The 17,933-nt window shown below is 33.5% G+C and overlaps 1 protein-coding gene across 4 annotated transcripts in view; it reads left to right on the top strand.

Moving 5' to 3' along the window:
* Positions 1-17,933, top strand: part of LOC129946528 (uncharacterized) — a 121,838-nt gene that overhangs the window by 43,766 nt on the left and 60,139 nt on the right. The window contains exon 1 of one of the 4 annotated variants that reach the window (XM_056056741.1): positions 9,107-9,827. The exons of 2 other annotated variants lie outside the window; for them this stretch is intronic. The gene's annotated coding sequence lies outside the window, so the exon portion shown is untranslated. Of the gene's footprint in view, positions 1-9,106; positions 9,828-17,933 lie in introns of those variants that run through there. One more of the 4 variants, XM_056056747.1, reaches the window with a different exon arrangement.

The following is a 17,933-nucleotide window of genomic DNA, read 5'->3' as shown; positions in this document are numbered from 1 at the left end:
AAAGCTTGGTGGCTGCAGTTCAAAAATTTCATACAAAATATGGTCGGAATAGTGTTTTAACTTCGTCAACTGTGAAGAGATTAATTGAAAAATTCATGGAGACTGGATCCGTTGGAGACGCCAAACAAACTGGTCGTCCAAAAACAAGCCGTTCAAATGTGAATGTCGGAGCAGTGCGTGAGAGTGTTGCTGACAATCCAGGAACCTCAATTCGACGTCGTGGACAAGAATTGCAAATTTCAAGAACCTCTCTACAACGTATATGTGTCTTCATTCTTACAAAATTCAATTAACACAACAATTGAAGCCTAATGACCATAGACAGAGAAAAGAGTTCGTTGAATGTATTATTGAACATCAACAAATGGACCCTGATTTTTCGAGCAAAATCATCCTAAGCGAAGAAGCACATTTTCATCTTGGTGGCTTTGTCAATCGCCAAAATTGCCGCGTTTGAGGTTCGGAGAACCCACATGTGATTGTCGAAAAACAAATGCATCCACAACGCGTGACTGTATGGTGTGGATTTTGGGCTGGAGGCATAATTGGGCCATATTTTTTGGAAAATGATGCTGTTCACGCAGTGACTGTTACTGATGGTCTCGATATCGCGACATGATTACACAGTTCTTCCTGCCGAAATTGGATGATATTGATGTGTCAAATATGTGGTTTCAACAAGACGGTGCCACATGTCGTACAGCCCGTGAAACAATTCAACTACTGCATGAGATATTTCCAGGTCGTGTACTCTCTCGTTTCGGTGATCAAAATTGGCCTCGAAGATCGTGTGATTTAACACCATTAGACTTCTTTTTATGGAGTTATTTGAAATCACAAGTCTATGTCAACAAGCCCACAACCACCCGTGCGTTAAAGGAGGAGATTCAACGCTGCATCAACGAAATTCAGCCACATTTATGCAGAATGGTCATGGAAAATTTTAACAAAAGAGTGCGCATATGCATGCAAAGCCGTGGAGGCCATTTGACCGATGTGTTATTCCATACATAACCCTATCCTATGTACTTTACGAGTCAATAAAAATATAACTATCAAAAGACTAAAAACGGCGTTTTCTATATTTAATTCAAATCTTGCGTTAATTTTGGGACACCCTTTACTTGTACTAGATAATGGTGAAACTATACTTGATGAAATGTCAAACTTAACTTAACACTTTGACAGCTGGATGTCATTGGTACCATTGACAGCTGCTTACGTTTTTACAAAATTTTTCACATCTGGCGACAGTTCCAATTTAAAGTGAACAAAGAATTATATCTATCTGTTTGTATTTGATTTAGGTATAGTAAAAAGATGTTATTTCTCGAAAATTGAAGTTTTTACTCTTGTAGCTTTAATCTCCGTTCTCCCACCATCATTATCGCATCACCTCCAGACGTTGGTCGTTCGTTGTTCAAAACCTATCCCACTTATTTTAACTAAAACACAACTTAACCTCTTATGTTGTTTTTGTTTTGTAGTTACGTTTCTCTTTTTTTGTTTTTCTTTTTTTTTTGTTTGTTTGCACAGTTTTCCTTTGGCTTCATTTTCGAGTTTCACAAGTCTCGCGCAATATTTGGAATCAACATTAACAATTAGTCATTCCGTATAATTTTTCTCTTTTGTTTTTGTTTTCTTGTGTTTTACCGTTTTGTTTTCTTATACCTACCTACATACTTATCCATACACACTCTTATGACACGGCTCAAATGACGTGTAATATTTTTGTATGGTGATTTTTTCTTCCATCTCAATTTACAGCCTATAAAGAATAGAGTCACCTCACTTTACCTTAACCAATCACCATCAACATAATATCGTCACCCATCGAATCGAACTCGAAGATTGGAATTCTACCTTTTTTTGCTTTTGATGATTCAAAAGCCAGCAGCTTAGTAACACCATCACCAGTTTTTCTCTTACTTTTGCGAAAGTTTTAAAAAATAATTATAGGAAGGTAGAGGTACTAGAAGCTTTGCGAATATGGACGGACTCAACACACTCGTGCAATCGTACATACCCACCATAAAATTTCAAGCAACGTGGTGCACTCTTTATAGGTACTTATATACAAAAATATCTTTCTGTTGCCATTGCCACTTTGTCTATTCCTTGTTGTTCCACTTCTGTTGCCATTGAACACACAAAGTCAATGCACGATGGCAACAAGAATGTGTGTATTGCAATACTCATGCAAAAGTTGTGATTTGTGAATGATAAGCGCGGGTCGGGTATAACAGCAGAAATTAGGGGGAAAGAGGTGCAAGGTGCTATCGTTCGGATAAAAATACGATCCAGTAAAATAATATTATTGTACGATGACGATGAGTAAACAACAAAGAGTGCAAGAAAAAGAAAATAAAGTTGCCATATACCCATTTAAACCGTCCTCGACTGACACAAAATTGTTCTTAATCAAAACAAAATTTCTTCCGCCTCCATAGATATATCGATACCTATTATGGTACAGTAATCAAACAGAACTAAGAAAACCTGTTACAACAATCTAAAATCAATATTTACATACGTTAGGTGGCGCAACAGTCCGTTGAGAACTAGGGCCTAGTGACTTGAAATTCTTAAACATTCCTGTGTGCGCGTACTGTTGTCAGGAATATAGGGGACCTACAGTTTTAAGCCGAATCCGAACGGCTATTTTGAGAAAGCACATTTAATGACAAGAATTACTGTTGAAGGATTTGTGAATTCCTCGCAAGAGGCAATGCCCTTGAAAAAACTTTTGATGGCACAGGCAGGGAATAAACCCAAGACCTTTAGTATGATAGTCCAACGCACTTACCATCATGCTACATACGTGTAGTACTGCTACTACAATCTTATTCTACTTAAATCAAAAGCTAGCGTTGTCTTCATAGGAAATGTATTGGAACGCAACTATCGTCATGCTTATTCTAATAGAGAAAATCCGTTGAATTAATTGATATTTTCGACTTACTTACTTACTTACTAAAGGGTGCTCTACAGTCCTGTATGAACTAAGGCCTCACCCAACAAACTTCTCCATCTAGCTCGGTCCCTAGCTAGATGTCTACAGTTTCGCGGTACAAGTTGGGTGATGTCACCTTCCACTTGTGCGCGCCACCTGAGCCGCAGTCTTCCTCTACTGCGCTGTCCTGTGGGTGTGGATTCGAAGACTTTTCGGGCCGGAGCATTGGTTTCCATGCGCTCTACGTGACCCAGCCATCTTAGTCTATGGACTTTTACCCTTTTGGCTAAGTCTACGTCGCTGTACAGCCAGTACAGTTCGTCGTTCCATCATCTCCTCCACTCCCCTTCGATGCATACGGGACCGTAGATCACACGAAGAACTTTTCCCTCGAACCGACCCAAGTTACTTTCATCCGCTTTTGTCATAGTCCATGCTTCTGCACCTTATAGCAGGACGGGGATGATAAGGGTCTTATATAACAATACTTTGGTCCCTCGAGAGAGGTCTTTACCACTCAATTGCTTTCTTAGTCCAAAGAAACAGCGGTTAGCAAGAGTTTGCGGAGCCTAGGAAGACAAAGTCCTTGACTACCTCAAAGTTACGTTCGTTGATGGTGACGTTTTGACCAAGATGTCGGTGTTGTATGTCTTTTCTTGACGACAGCATGTACTTTATTTTGCCCTCATTAACCGTTAAACCCATTTTTGCCGCCTCTGCTTCAATACTTCCAAATCCCCATCGACATCACCGTGAGTTCTTCCGATTATGTCAATGTCATCAGCATATGTTAGTAATTGGACAGACTTTTGAAAGATAATGCCTCTAGTGTTGACGTGTGAGCTCTGCACTATTCTTTCAAGCACGATGTTAAAAAAATCACATGACAGCGCATCACCTTGTCTTAAACCTTTTTTGACATTGAAAGGTTCTGTTTAGTTGTTTCCAACCTTGATGGAGCAGCGTGAATTCTCCATGGTCATCCTGCACAAACGGAATAGTTTGGCAGGGATGCCAAGACTAGACATGGCTCTATACAGCTCGTCCCTATAGATGTTGTCATATGCGGCCTTGAAATTGATGAAAAGATGGTGGGTGTCGATTTGGTGTTCTTGGGTTTTTTTCAGGATCTGCCATAGTGTGACTATTGGGTCGATAGTGGACTTTCCTGGTCTAAAACCACACTAATAAGGACCCATCAGTTTGTTGACGATGTTTTTTAGACGTTCACTCATTACGGCAGAGAATATTTTATAGGCGATGTTAAGTAGACTGATTCCTCTATAGTTGGTGCAGTTTAGAGGTTCTCCTTTTTTCAGGATCGGGCAAACAACACTGAGGTTCCATTCATCGGGCATGCTTTCTTCCGACCATATCTTACAGATAAGTTGGTACATGCTCCTAACCAACTTATCACCAGCTGATTTTAAGAGCTCGGCATTCAAGCCATTCGCTCCAGAGGCTTTATTATACTTCTGCTTAGATATGGCAATCTTTGCTTCGTCTAAGTCGGGAGGACGGGATTGTTGGCTTTCGTCGTCTATGTTGAATGGATCATCTTCCTGCCTGTTTCAGTTCGTCGTCGCCGTTATACAGTCTGCAGAAGTGGTCCTTCCATATCCTCAGCACTGACTGCGTTTCCACTATGATGTTTCCACTTTCGTCTTTGTAGCCTTCGGTTCTGGGTTTATTTACCTGTGAATTTCGTTTCACCTGTTCATAAAACTTTCGAACTTTATTCCTGCTTTTAACCTCTCAATATCTTCGACCGCACGCTTCTCATGCCCTCTCTTTTTCCTCCTAAGAAGTCGGAGTTCCTCTTGCCTCTTTTGCTCATAGAGTTCATGAGCCTGTTGTTTGGCTGCATTTGCCTGCCGACATTCCTCAACAAACCAGGGGTTCCTTGTTGGTGACTTCCACCACATCAGCGGCTTCTCTGATTGCATCTTGGCAATGTTGCCACTGGTTTTCGATACATTGTGTTGTCGGCAAATAACTTCGAGAGAGGTTACTTGTAACTCGGTCGGAAAATAATTTGGCGATCTCTGGCGATTGTAGCCGATATTTTCGACACTTCGACTAAAACGTTGACGCAACATCACAAAACGAAAGTTGCACTGAACTTGATGAAAATGTTCACTTCACTGAATAAATTGAAATGACAGTTCGATTATTAGAAAAAGTGTGCGATCACAAAATAATTTTAAAGTTGTCAAGTCTCTATTAGAAAACCTGATGTTAGCCAGTTTGTATATTTGAAAGCCATAATTGTAAAAAAATTAGACCATAACTTAGCTTAAACTAATAAAATATTCAATGTGGTTTTTATATTTTCCATTTTGTAAATGTAAGCTAAATAAAATAAGAACTGAAGGAAAGGAAATCTTTCGTAAATTATGGTCTTAATGTCTATATACTTCATCCGTAACTTTTAATGTTCTTATCATTAGCGAAGACTTAGATAATTGTTAAGTTTTATTTTGAAAGGTAGTCGTACTACATTTGATAAGAAGCAGTCACAAACTATTGAAAACACGCATATTTGTCGTGTCAGTAAACGCACACTCATGAAAACTTGGATTACTAAAATTAATAGACATTTGCTGCTTCAAAAACTCGCTAGCTTACAGAGCATTCTATGACACCATAACCATAACAATGGGTAAGGCCTCATTACTTATATGTACTTTACGAATATGCCTTCGAGATACACAAGCCTTTTCAATTGTCCCTACAATAATATTCCAGACTCGCTCAAACGTCAAAATTCTATCAACAGTTGGATCGCGGACTTCTACTGTTTTCAGCAGTAAAGCGTTTATGTATGTAATACTAGTAAAATCCTACTTTACTAGGAATATTTTTACCTAAAAATGCACCCATTACAATATATTTAGGTTCTCTACTAAAGTAAACAAAGTTAAAGTTAAAACAAGCATTTTCTGTTAATAACGAGAAAATCATAAAAATATGAATCTTGGCAACCCTATGCTATTGCATACTGATATCTTTACCCACTATAACTGCACTCTCACACATACACGATATTCCAATTGCCACTATATCTTGGAAAACACTTTATCGCATTCGCATATCGCATGCAATGTTTGCAACTCATAAGAAACAGAGAATCAAAAAGAAGCAATACTCTTCACTGGTGTGTTGTTGTTTTCGTAATTTCTACATAGATACATCTACATGCATACATATATACATATCTAAAAACCTACGTACCAAATACGAAAGGCGAAACAACAACTAATTTAGAAAAAAACAACAAAGCAGAATTGATAGAAAAGATACAACATGAACTTTAATGCATAGAACAAAAAAAAAATCTACCAGTGTAGATGAAGAAACAACAATAACAAAATAAAAATAAATAAATTGTCTGGGACTACTGCCACCCCACCGCCATAGCCACTGGCCACTGCCTTGTCTTGCCTTGCCTTTGCCTTGCTTTTGCTGCCTGGCCTGATGTCGAATCGTGTCGATGTGATGTGTTCATTTTTCTTTGTTAGATTTTAAACTCACTCGAAATCGACTACTAAATATACTTATACTACTAGTACCAGGTTTACATTGCTGTGCAAAATATGATTACTACTGTTATTGATTAAAGTGAAGAAGTTGTTAAATCAAATGCAATATACATTTTGACAGCTGATTTCCTTCCAAAAATTCACTGTTACTTTTGACAGAATTAAAATCTCGTTTTTGCGTATTGTATCATAACTATCATTATTAACTTCTTAATAAGTTGAATCATTTGCAGTATACATTTTGACAGCTGAAGTCATTCCGAAAATGAACTTTACCTTTTGACAGAATTAAAATCTGGTTTTTGTATATTGTATCATAACTAGACGCGTATAGACTTAATGAGCAATATTAGGTATAAGACAATTAGAAGTAGCTTAACAGTAAAACGTAATGTCATACACAAATTAATGGTCAGTGTGTTTCATCACCTTAAATTACAAAGAACATGAATATAAACTTGTTTCCATGAAATACGAATTCCTTTAAAGATGACTGATAGTTAGAACAAATGGAAATAAGTGTCAGTAAACAGAAATAAAAAGTACGTTCTAAAATGATACATTAAAAGATAAAGTTTATTTTCAATATATTTTTCCAAAATTTAACCAAGAAAAGAGGCTGGGATGCGACCCACACTGATAACTTCCCATCCCGTCTGTTGATTTGTCTTGCTTAAAAGTTTGTTTATATGTACTCGTATCAATTTTTACCAAAATTTTATAATTTTTGTAGATTTTATTTTTTTTATGAAAAAACTGACTGTTGGATTTTTATATAAAAATTACAGAATATCGAAAACAATATTTTCTGTGAAATAAAATAAGTTCGAAGCCAATATTTTTAATTTTTGAAAAGCTATTTCAGTCGAAATTAAATTTTTACCAAGTTTTAGTATTGTTTTTTTTAGAGTTTTATTTTTTGTAAAAAAACTGTCAATTCCATTTTTTTCAAAATTTTACTGAATGTTGAAAACAATATTTCTTATAAGATAAAATTAGTTTGAAGCCAATATTTCAAATTTTTGAAAAGATATTTGAGTCGAAAATCAATTTTTACCAACTTTTGTTAATTTTTTTTTGGTTTTTAATTTGTTGTACAAAAACTGTCAATTCGATTTTTTTCAAAATTTTACTAAATGTTAACAACAAGATTTTTTGAAAGATAAAATTAGTTTTAAGCCAATATCTCAAAGTTACGAAAAGATATTTGAGTCGAAAATCAATTTTTACCAACTTTTTTAATATTTTTTTAGGGTTTTATTTTTTGTAAAAAAAATGTCAATTCGATTTTTCTCAAAATTTGTCCTAATGTTGAAAACAATATTTCTTATAAGTAAAAATTAGTAAGAAGCTATTATCTCAAATTTTTAAAAAGATATTTGCGTCAAAATCAATTTTTACCAACTTTTATTAATTTTTTTTTAGGTTTTTATTTTTTGTAAAAAAACTGTCAAATGGATTTTTCTCAAAATTTTATCAGATGTCAAAAACATTGTTCTTCGTTGAACAAAATTGTTTTAGAGATGAAATCATATTTCAGTCGTAAGTTTTGGAGGTGACAAATTTTTTTTCAGTTTTATTGATTTATAAAAAAAAACGTTATAATGATTTTTTTTTAAATATACCTGTTCGGTTTCACGTTACAATATATTATATAAAAATTAATTCAGCCTCTAGCGTTTTTTGTCCGTAAGATATTTAGGGTTAACCAAAATGTTCATTTTTTTTTCAAACCGCTATGGAAAAAAAAACACCCACGCAATTTTCTTGAAAGCCCTTTCTGCATCTTTCTGCCTAATTATCTGTATAACAAAATTTATTTGAAATCGATATCTCTTCTGGTTCTTGAGCTATGGACGACGAAAAAAACGTCGCGAACGTAAGGAAATACGGACGTACGAACGTACGTACACACGCACGCACAGACATCTTTCTAAAAATCTTTTATTTCGACTCTAGATACCCTGAAACGTCGAGGAATGTCAAAATTTTCAATTTGACAAATCGGACATATTACAATAACTTCCTATGGGAAGTTAATAAATTGACATATGTTATCGTTCATAGGCACAAACGTGCGCTGTCAATCAAAAATATAATTTTTATTTTTACCGATCTAAAAAGTAACAAAAGAAAACTCAACAAATATGATATGATAAATGAGATATGACACAAAAATTCACTAAGTTCATTATTATTCGAGGTTTAAACAAAAAAGTATTTGTACATACTTATTTATTTTTTTTCTAACACGTCACTGAACAGAGAGAAATGAATTGACAACTAGTGTCATTCAAAGGCACAATCGTGAGCTGTCAAAAAACAACAACTTGAGCTGTCATAAAAAAAATATCTCAGTTCAGTTTATGACATAAAAAGAAACCATAACGAAGATATGACAGGGATATTCACCAAGTTCACTATTCTAGATTTAAACAAATGCATTCTTTGGATATACATAATTATATATTTTTTTCACCACGTCACTGTAGCAATGTTCATATTCCCCGTTTATTCACTGCTTTTACTACTTTTTCTGTTTCTTCGGTTTATCGTCATTCGTCCATCGTTCAACCGACACCAGCATAGCTCTAGCAAAAGCAAAAGCAAAGCAAGCAGAAGCAGCTCTGTGGCTTTGTTCGTTCCCCTCAGTTATCGCAATTTTCATTTGTGTATTAGTTCCCCGTGATGACTGTTGTGAATATCGTTCAACAATTATTTTTTAAATAGATACAGCGATACAATACGTGACCGTAAAGCAACAGACCGGAGAAAAAAGAAAAAGAATAAATCATCGCTTTGTATTATTTTATTTTTGTTCAATTTTTTCGGGAGTGATTTTTTATCGAAAGAAAAAAGGTTTTTAATAATTATATACCTAAACACAAGAAAATAAATTATAAAATTTAAAAAAATTTCCATTGTATATCAACCTATTTCGCATTGGCCTTTATCTATCTTAATACCTATATATTTCAACATTAAAATATACATATATATATACCTACCTACCTATTAATAATATTTCAAAGTGTTTTTCGTTAAGCGCGAGTGTTTATTTTTTGGAGAAATCTAATAAAAAATAAAAATAAAGAAAAATTAAATTTTCTTATTTGAATGGGAAATTATGCATAATTCATGTATCTAGATAGATTCTTTCTGTTGAAAAGAGTTAGAGGAGTGAAGCAAAGCGCACGCAGACCAATCTCAAGTACAAAAGAGTCGTTGTCATCATCATCGTCGTTGTCGTTGTCGTCGTCGTTGTTGTGAACACCTTGGTTAAACAAAGCAGCAGCAGTATAGCAGGAAAAAAATAAAAACAAGTGACACAGGTATGAAGCAAAGAAATACAAAAATAAAAAGTGAGAGCGTTAAGTGGTTATAAGATCATCATCAGCATTTTGTTTGTTCATATCCCAATGACCGTTAGACTCACTAGATTTTTCAATAGTAAAATTAACTAATTTTTTGACAGTTCCCTAAAGGCAAAATCAAACAGTCATGCAGGCATCTGCACGCTAGCTCAAAAATAGTATGTACTAATTTCTCTTTCCACAGAATGTTGTGTAATGTCATTTCTGATTCTGACAGAAAGAAAAATTGGAAGACAAAGAAGGCCAAGCACATACCTAGGTATGGAAGAAATATTATCAAAATTATTATTGCTTTTCGTTAAGATATTTCTTATGAGATATGTGCATATACATATGTAGGTATATACGCATATTAATTTGGAGAAAAAAGGCAATTTTAATATATTGTTTTCATAGATACACAAAAAACTGCATACACAACTTCTAAGATAAAGAAATAAAGGTACGTGCTTTTGCATTGTTCACAGTCCAGTGATGTTATAAAAGAATACATGTTTTTTTCTCCACTCCATACAGTTTTTTCAATACGTATTTTGTAGTTAGCTACCATTTCACACCTTTCCTAGACATTCATGTTCTAAAATTATCTGTGAAGTTTTACTCGTAAGCCAACTGAATTTAAGAGTAGTCATTGATGTACCTTTGTCACGAACTTTATTTTCGGTAATAAACAAATTTTTGAAAAATCGTCTATAATTTGAATAAGTATGGGTCGTGAATTACATTACGTGCGTTTTGTTCGCATTTTATATATAGTAAAGTGAGAAATTCCCGACAAAACGATCCGCAGTGGCCAGATTTTTGTATTTAAAAATTGGTACAACTGAAAGAAGATCTGTCAAAATAATAATAAAAAACTTCAAAAAGGTGGTTTGTTCGTAGACTACTACATTAACATGTGGTGTTGAAGCAAGCTTGAAGCTCTCCTCATTTCTTTATATACCTGAATCGAGTTGAGATTTATCTATTTATCTATAAGCCCAGTTAGTCCATTTTCACTAACAAAACTAAATAATATCAACAGTATTAGATTCGTTTTTTCCGCAATGGAAAACACACATGATTCCAAATGCAGAACTACTCAACAAACACAGCCATCGAGATACAAATGCAATATCAATCGTACCAACATTTGAGAACGAAATCACATAAGATCTATTCGAGGCTCGTATAAATGTCAAAAACCTATCCATAGTGAGATTCCACTCTAACTTTTATCGGTTTTATTCTCACTATCGATATTGTTTTTGTTATTCGTGTAAAATCCTACTTTACTATGGATAGATTTCCCAACAAAACACGGGTATTGTACATTTGTCATGAACTTTATTTTCGGTACTAAACAAATTTTTGAAAAATCGTCTATAATTTTAATAAGTATGGGTCATTTTGAATGTAAAAAAAGATGGATTAAAATTGTAAAAATCTTAAACTGTTGGAAAAAAAAAAGTATTTACAACTCTACATTGAACCCAAGAAGAAGAAAACTTCTTCACGTTTTGATACACTATTGGTAAGAATATGCAAGAATAAACTATTTCTTTCTTCAAGAGAAGAAAAAAATTAATTAAATAGACCAGTCACAGCTAGAATAATAGGAAACCGACTAATAGTAGCAAATCTTCCTAGTAGAAGTTCAAGAGAAGTGACATGTTTAAACGAGAATAATATTATGTAAAGGCCTACTTTTGCACTTAAGCACCTGCATCGTTCTTATTGGAATAAAGTTTTGTGGTCGAATGAAATGAAGATCAATTTGAGATCGTATGTGAGAAGGCCAAAGAACAAAGCATTTCACTCAAAATAAACAAAGGAGAATGTGAAACACGGTGATGGGAATATAATGATTTGGGGTGCTTTTCAGGCTCTAGTGTAGGTCCAATATTTTTGATCAAAGATAAGATGTGCGCTATGTACTATACTACGTCTTATATTCAGTCATGATTCCATTTACAGAAGAGGATATGCCAATCAAATGGGAGTTCATGCAGGATAATGACCCGAAGTAATCCTCCAAATGGCCTAAAAAAATAGTTCCAAAAAACAAAATCAATGTTATGGCCAAAATCAAAATCCCCCATTAATCCAACTGAGCACTTTTGGGGTATCCTAAAGCGAAGAATCGGAGATTTCAAAGCCAAAAATAAAGACGAATTGTGGTCAAGTATTCAAAGGGGAGATGTACTCCATACCTGTGGAGATATATTCAAAATTGGTGAATTCGATGGGGTGAATAGTTGAAGCAGTAATACAAAATGAGGGTGCTACTACAATAAATTATTAAAAACCTATCTGTGTATTTTTTAAGTTCCATCTCTTTACAAATAACTTTTTATGAGTTAGAAAGAAGCATATTTCTATTATTTTTTTCATCACTGTAGGTAATTAATAGAACATTTATAGAATTTTTGATAATTTCTCTTTGTAAAGAAATATAACAACCCTGTTTTATGTTCACGAGGCACAACCTACTCACTATAGTGGATGTTTTTTTTTGTATACCTATTATATTTTCTTCATCAGGCCACCACTACTAATAAGAATGTACTTACTCACCAAACAGCCACAGCGACAGCACAGCCATACTACTTACTTACGATTAAGTATTCATTATACTCGTATTTATATCCATCTCTTTCTGTTCTATTAAAAATTATGGCAAAATATACTAACTAAACTCTTTTAAACTCAACTCAGTTCAGTTAGAGTTCAGTAATGTGCTCTATGTGGTGTGTGAAAATGGATCGAAAGAAAAAGAAAAAAAAACCAATGGCATCATCGTTATTTTATCAAAATAGAAATGGAAAATATATATTAAAATTGTTGCATGCGCTATTTTAAAGTTTCATGAAAAATAAAAACAACACACACACTATTAAAGCTTATGAGGGGGGGTTCTGTGTGTATGGTTCTGTTTGAGTCGGACGTGTCCCTGCCCTGTCCATGCGATTGCAAAGGCTTTGTATAAAGATTTGCCGTTTTTCTCGCATCATGTTTTGATCGTTTCGATGACGATGACGATGACACGTTCGTAAGTTCGTTGGTTATGTTTTTATGTTTACCATTACCATCTCTCCCTCTCTTTTTTCTGTCCGTCTGTTCGTTTGTCTTTGATGTTGTATGTTTTTTCTTATGTTGCTTTTCACCATCATCATCGTCGTCATCGTCATCTCCGTCTCGTAATTGCCGTAACATGTGAGCAGTGGAAGTTTATTTTAATGGTTAATAGGAAGAAAGAAAGAAACTCGAGGGAAAGGAAACAATGGAACCAGGACTTCTTCTATCTTGTATTCCGGTTGTTTATGTGTAGGAAGGTATAGAAAAAATAGGTAAAAGAGAATAAAAGGAACATAGGTATAAAGTGTACCTGAAGGAGAATTTTTCTTTTATTTTATTTGTTGGAAAATGTTCAAGGCTTTGTTGTTGTTGAAAGTTGAATTTTATTTTCTAGGTTTTGGTGGAAGAAGTGAAGTGAACCTGATGCCTTGTTTTGTTTTTATTTTTTTGTTTATTTAAAAAAGAAAACAAAAATTACATTTGAAGTTATTTTTAAAAAGGATAAAAATAATAACTTAAGAACTACCTTCAAGAAATGTTTATTTCATTCATTAACAATTTGAAATGGAATTCCTACCCAATGTTGGGTGTGTACATACCTTAAGAAGTCTTCTACGCTTTCAAAATTACAAAATATTCGAGTTACTGCAGTAACACAATGGAGACGAAGCCTCTTGCTGTCAAATACTTATAAAACACAATGTAAACACAACTTTAAACTTTTTGGTTGTGTCATTTTTGACGTTTCAATCGCGTTTGATTCAAGCCGATACAATTTTGTATACCTACCGTAAAAGAAATAAAATGCTAATATTTTCAATAAAAAATCGTATACAGATTCCTTGTGGACCCACCCAAAATTGACTTAAGTAGGTACTACACTTTTTGACAGAAATTCAGACAGACACTGCAGATTCAATTTCAGTCTTTTTATGTTGTACATGACTTAATTTTAATGTGTCTCACGCAGATAAGGTGTGTCGTGTAAATGCTTGTCACAAGCCTATATTGCAGTGAGCGTGATGTTAAATCGCTTTAAGTAAAATCTAATGTTACATTGTCTGGACATTTAAAGAATCTGCTTGCTCGATAGAAACGTCAAAAATACAGTGTACCACCTATGTGTCAAAGTTAAAAGTGCGGCTGCGTTTACACTTTCCCACATTGTGTGTGACGTGGATATGTGTGTTTTTTTAATATTTGACCAACAATTGCAACTGCGGTTCAAATGTATTACATGTTTAAGCCGTTAAAAGAAAATTCATTGGTGGAATATTTTAAACAACCTTTTGTTGAGGGTTTAACAATTGACTAGTTAGTAATCTGCTTAATATTTAACAATTTACTAAGGAAGTAAAAAATAGTTAACCTTTCCTTTCGGTTTGCTAACTAACTAACGGCCTTTTATTTAAAAACGAGCATCCAAACATGTCAAAAAACGTTCTTGAAAATAAACAAACCAAATACGCTTAAACGGACCTATTATAATTTGAATTCCCAACTGTCAACTGCACCATTCCATCCAGTGCTCTTAAAAGAATAATTTTACAGATGTCATATGGTTTTAGCAAAATTGCCAAAAGTTAAAGTAGCCATTAACTTAGCAAATTGGTGAGAGATAGTTAAAATCGTTAATGTTAGATAGATAGATATTTTATTTTCATAGATAAATGCTTTTTACAAATAATTGTTTTTGTTTTTATAATACGCAGCTTGCTCAGAGATTTGATATTTAATTTATATCTTACAACTGAAAAATTTTATAATATTTTAAAGATATTTTGAATTGAAAATTACATTTGAAGGAAAACTATGATTAAAACCTTCATTTAATATGTTTTATGCAGGGTTTTATATAAAAGGGAAAAAATGACTAAATAAAAATAAAACTTAAGATCTAAAGGAATTGCCAGGCATAATATTTGCGTTTTTAAATAATAATTGTAACAGGGAATAAATAATAAATATATAGACAATATAAATAAATAAATTAATTAACATATGAGAAAATAAATAAATAAATAATGAATAATTTAAACAAAAAAAAAATAATAATACAACATAAACATATATACATGTATATTTATAAATAAATAAATTATATACATTTATTGGTTTATTAAATTTTGTATTAATACATTTTTAGAATCGCTACATCTTAAATTAAATTTTTGGTTGAGAAATTCAATTTTTCTTGCAACTGGATATACGCCGGTTTGTTTATGTAAGAGTTGAGTGGAAAAAAACCAAGGTAGATTTGCCATCATTTTCAAAGTTTTGCTTTGTGAAATTTGTAGTTTTTGAATGTGCGATTTTGCACAAGTTCCCCACACTGGACATCCATACAAAATTATAGCTTGAAAAACTACTTTACAGAGGATTATCTTATTTGATTTACTCAGGGGTGATTTCCTACATATAAGGGGGTAAAGCATTTTAGTAGTAATACTTATCTTGTTTAGGGTTTTTGTGATATGGTCACGGAAAGTTAATGTCTTGTCTAAGTATACACCTAGATACTTGACAGAATTAACCCACGGGATATCACAATTGTTAATTTTAAGCTGACCAAGTGGTAAGGCACAGGCTTTTCTTTTTCTAGTGAAAAATATGGCCTGTGTCTTTTCAGCATTAAGCTTAATTTTCCATGATTTAAAATAATCGTAGATTTTGTTTAAACCATGTTGCAAGTCATTCTCAATTTCATGGCCAAAATTATTTGAGCTATAAATAGCGGTGTCATCGGCAAACATTGCTATTTCGCAATTCCAAATTTCTGGAAAATCAGCAACGTAGGTAATGTACAATAATGGAGCCAATACTGATCCTTGGGGTACACCCGACGATATATTTTTTAATGATGAATGTATGTTATTCATATTTACTTTAAATTGTCTGTTTCTGAGAAAACTTTGTATTATTTTTACGAGATATAAAGGACAACCAAATAACTTTAATTTATGAAGTATCCCGTCATGCCATATGCTATCAAAAGCCTTTTCAACATCCAAAAGGACAAGACCTGTAGACTGTTTTGCACTCATTTTTTCTTTAATGTGTCTGCAAATTCTAAGGACTTGGTGTGAGGTGCTATGACCCTGTCTAAAACCAAATTGTTGGTCTGGTATGACATTCGAGGTGTCAAGAAAATACAGAAATTTAATTTTTATGACCTTTTCATATATTTTGCTTAAGTTACTGAGCAGACTTATTGGACGATAACTATTTGGGTTATTTGGTGGTTTTCCTGGTTTGAGAATCGGTGTGATCTTCGCGGTTTTCCATTTACTTGGAAAGTATTGCAACTTGATACAAGCGTTAATAATAAAGCATACAAATGTTATTCCAATGATTGGTAGCTCTTTAAGGTAAATATTTTTAAGAGAATCTATTCCTGGTGCTTTATTATTACGCATATTACGTATTATATCTTTTATGTCTTCGTTGGAAACGAAGAAATCTGTGGGTAAGGATTCATTAGTATGGTTTAAGCCATTTATTGTGTCATATACTTCGTTATCAATTGAACTGGGTTCATTAATCAACGGATTATTAAAATTGTTTTCAAAAGAATCTGCAAAAACTTCTGCCTTTTCTTCACTAGTAATTAGCAATGTATTATTGTGTTCTAAGTGAGGAACAAATTTATTTTTATTTTTAAGTACTTTTGCAATTTTCCAAAATGGTTTTGAATTTGGATCGAGATTGCAAAGTTTTTCATTCCATGTTTTGTTTCTGAACTTAGAAATTTCGAAGGCTATTTGTTTTGTGTATATATTCATTTCATTAAAATCACTAACTTGTCTATATATTTTCCACTGACTTCTAAATCTATTTCTTAGCTTAATTAAATTTAAAATGTACTGTGGAAGAACAGATGTTCTCGTAGTTTTTGATTTTTTAGGAATTGACTGTTCAACACATTCCAGTAAGGAATTTGTAAAAAAATCTATTTTTTCATCAATTTGGTGGGAACTACTTATACTATCTATATCACAGGGTGTATTTCTAAGGTGTTGTTTGATTTTTGTTCTATATCTATTCCAATTTGCGTTTTTAAAATCTAGGTATTGCACATCTTTTATTTTACTATTAAGGAGAATATCACAGTTTATTGGAATATGATCTGAACTCAGAGCGTTAATTTCCACAGGCTGAGTAACGATTTCAGGAGAGTTCGTAATGATCATGTCCAATGTTGATGGCAAAGACTTTTTGTTGGTTGGGAAGTATGTTGGCCCATTTGGATAGAGCAAGCTTACTGGATACCTCATAATGATATCCAGTAGCAAATTTCCCCACTTGTTTGCTCTTTTGCAACCCCAATTTCGATGCCGGCAGTTGAAATCACCCCCGAGTAAAAATTTGTCATTAATGGTGATAAGCTTTCTAAGATCACTCTTAAAAAAGCTTATCATTTGAGCATTAGAAGCACCCCCGGGAAAATAAATAGAAATGATTTTAAATTTAGTATTATCATTCAATATTAATTCAATACCTATTGTTTCAAAAATATTAGTTTTTACGTTTGGTACTAAATTATATACTAAATTCTTTTTGACTACGATGGCAACTCCACCTCCTATCTCATCATCGGTACGATGACGATCTAATCTATGACAATAATAATTATTGTGTGAGAAAGAGATGCTACTATTAAGCCAGGTTTCACACACAAGACATATATCGACATCATTATCACAGAGATAATTGAAAAACTCAGTACATTTATAACGAATACTCCTGGCATTCCAACATAAAACATTAAGAGAGTTTGATTTACTTAACATGATTGTATAAATACTTTGTCGCAAGCTGCGTTATAACATTAAATTGTTCAAATTTTGTTTTACATACACTTAACTTCGTTATCAGGTCCATAGTAAGAGAGCAAAGTTCGTCTTGAGTGAAAAGATCACTCTCATTGACGGTTGCATTTTGAGGGTATGCAGTTGCATTTTGGGTCCACTGCTGTTGAGGTCCACGTTCTTGGAGAGCGGCTGGAGT

This window comes from Eupeodes corollae, chromosome 2 (assembly GCF_945859685.1).
Source record: "Eupeodes corollae chromosome 2, idEupCoro1.1, whole genome shotgun sequence".
Taxonomy (NCBI): Eukaryota; Metazoa; Arthropoda; class Insecta; order Diptera; family Syrphidae; genus Eupeodes; species Eupeodes corollae.
The sequence above is the reverse complement of the archived record's forward strand: the minus strand, read 5'-3'. Positions and strand labels throughout refer to the sequence as shown.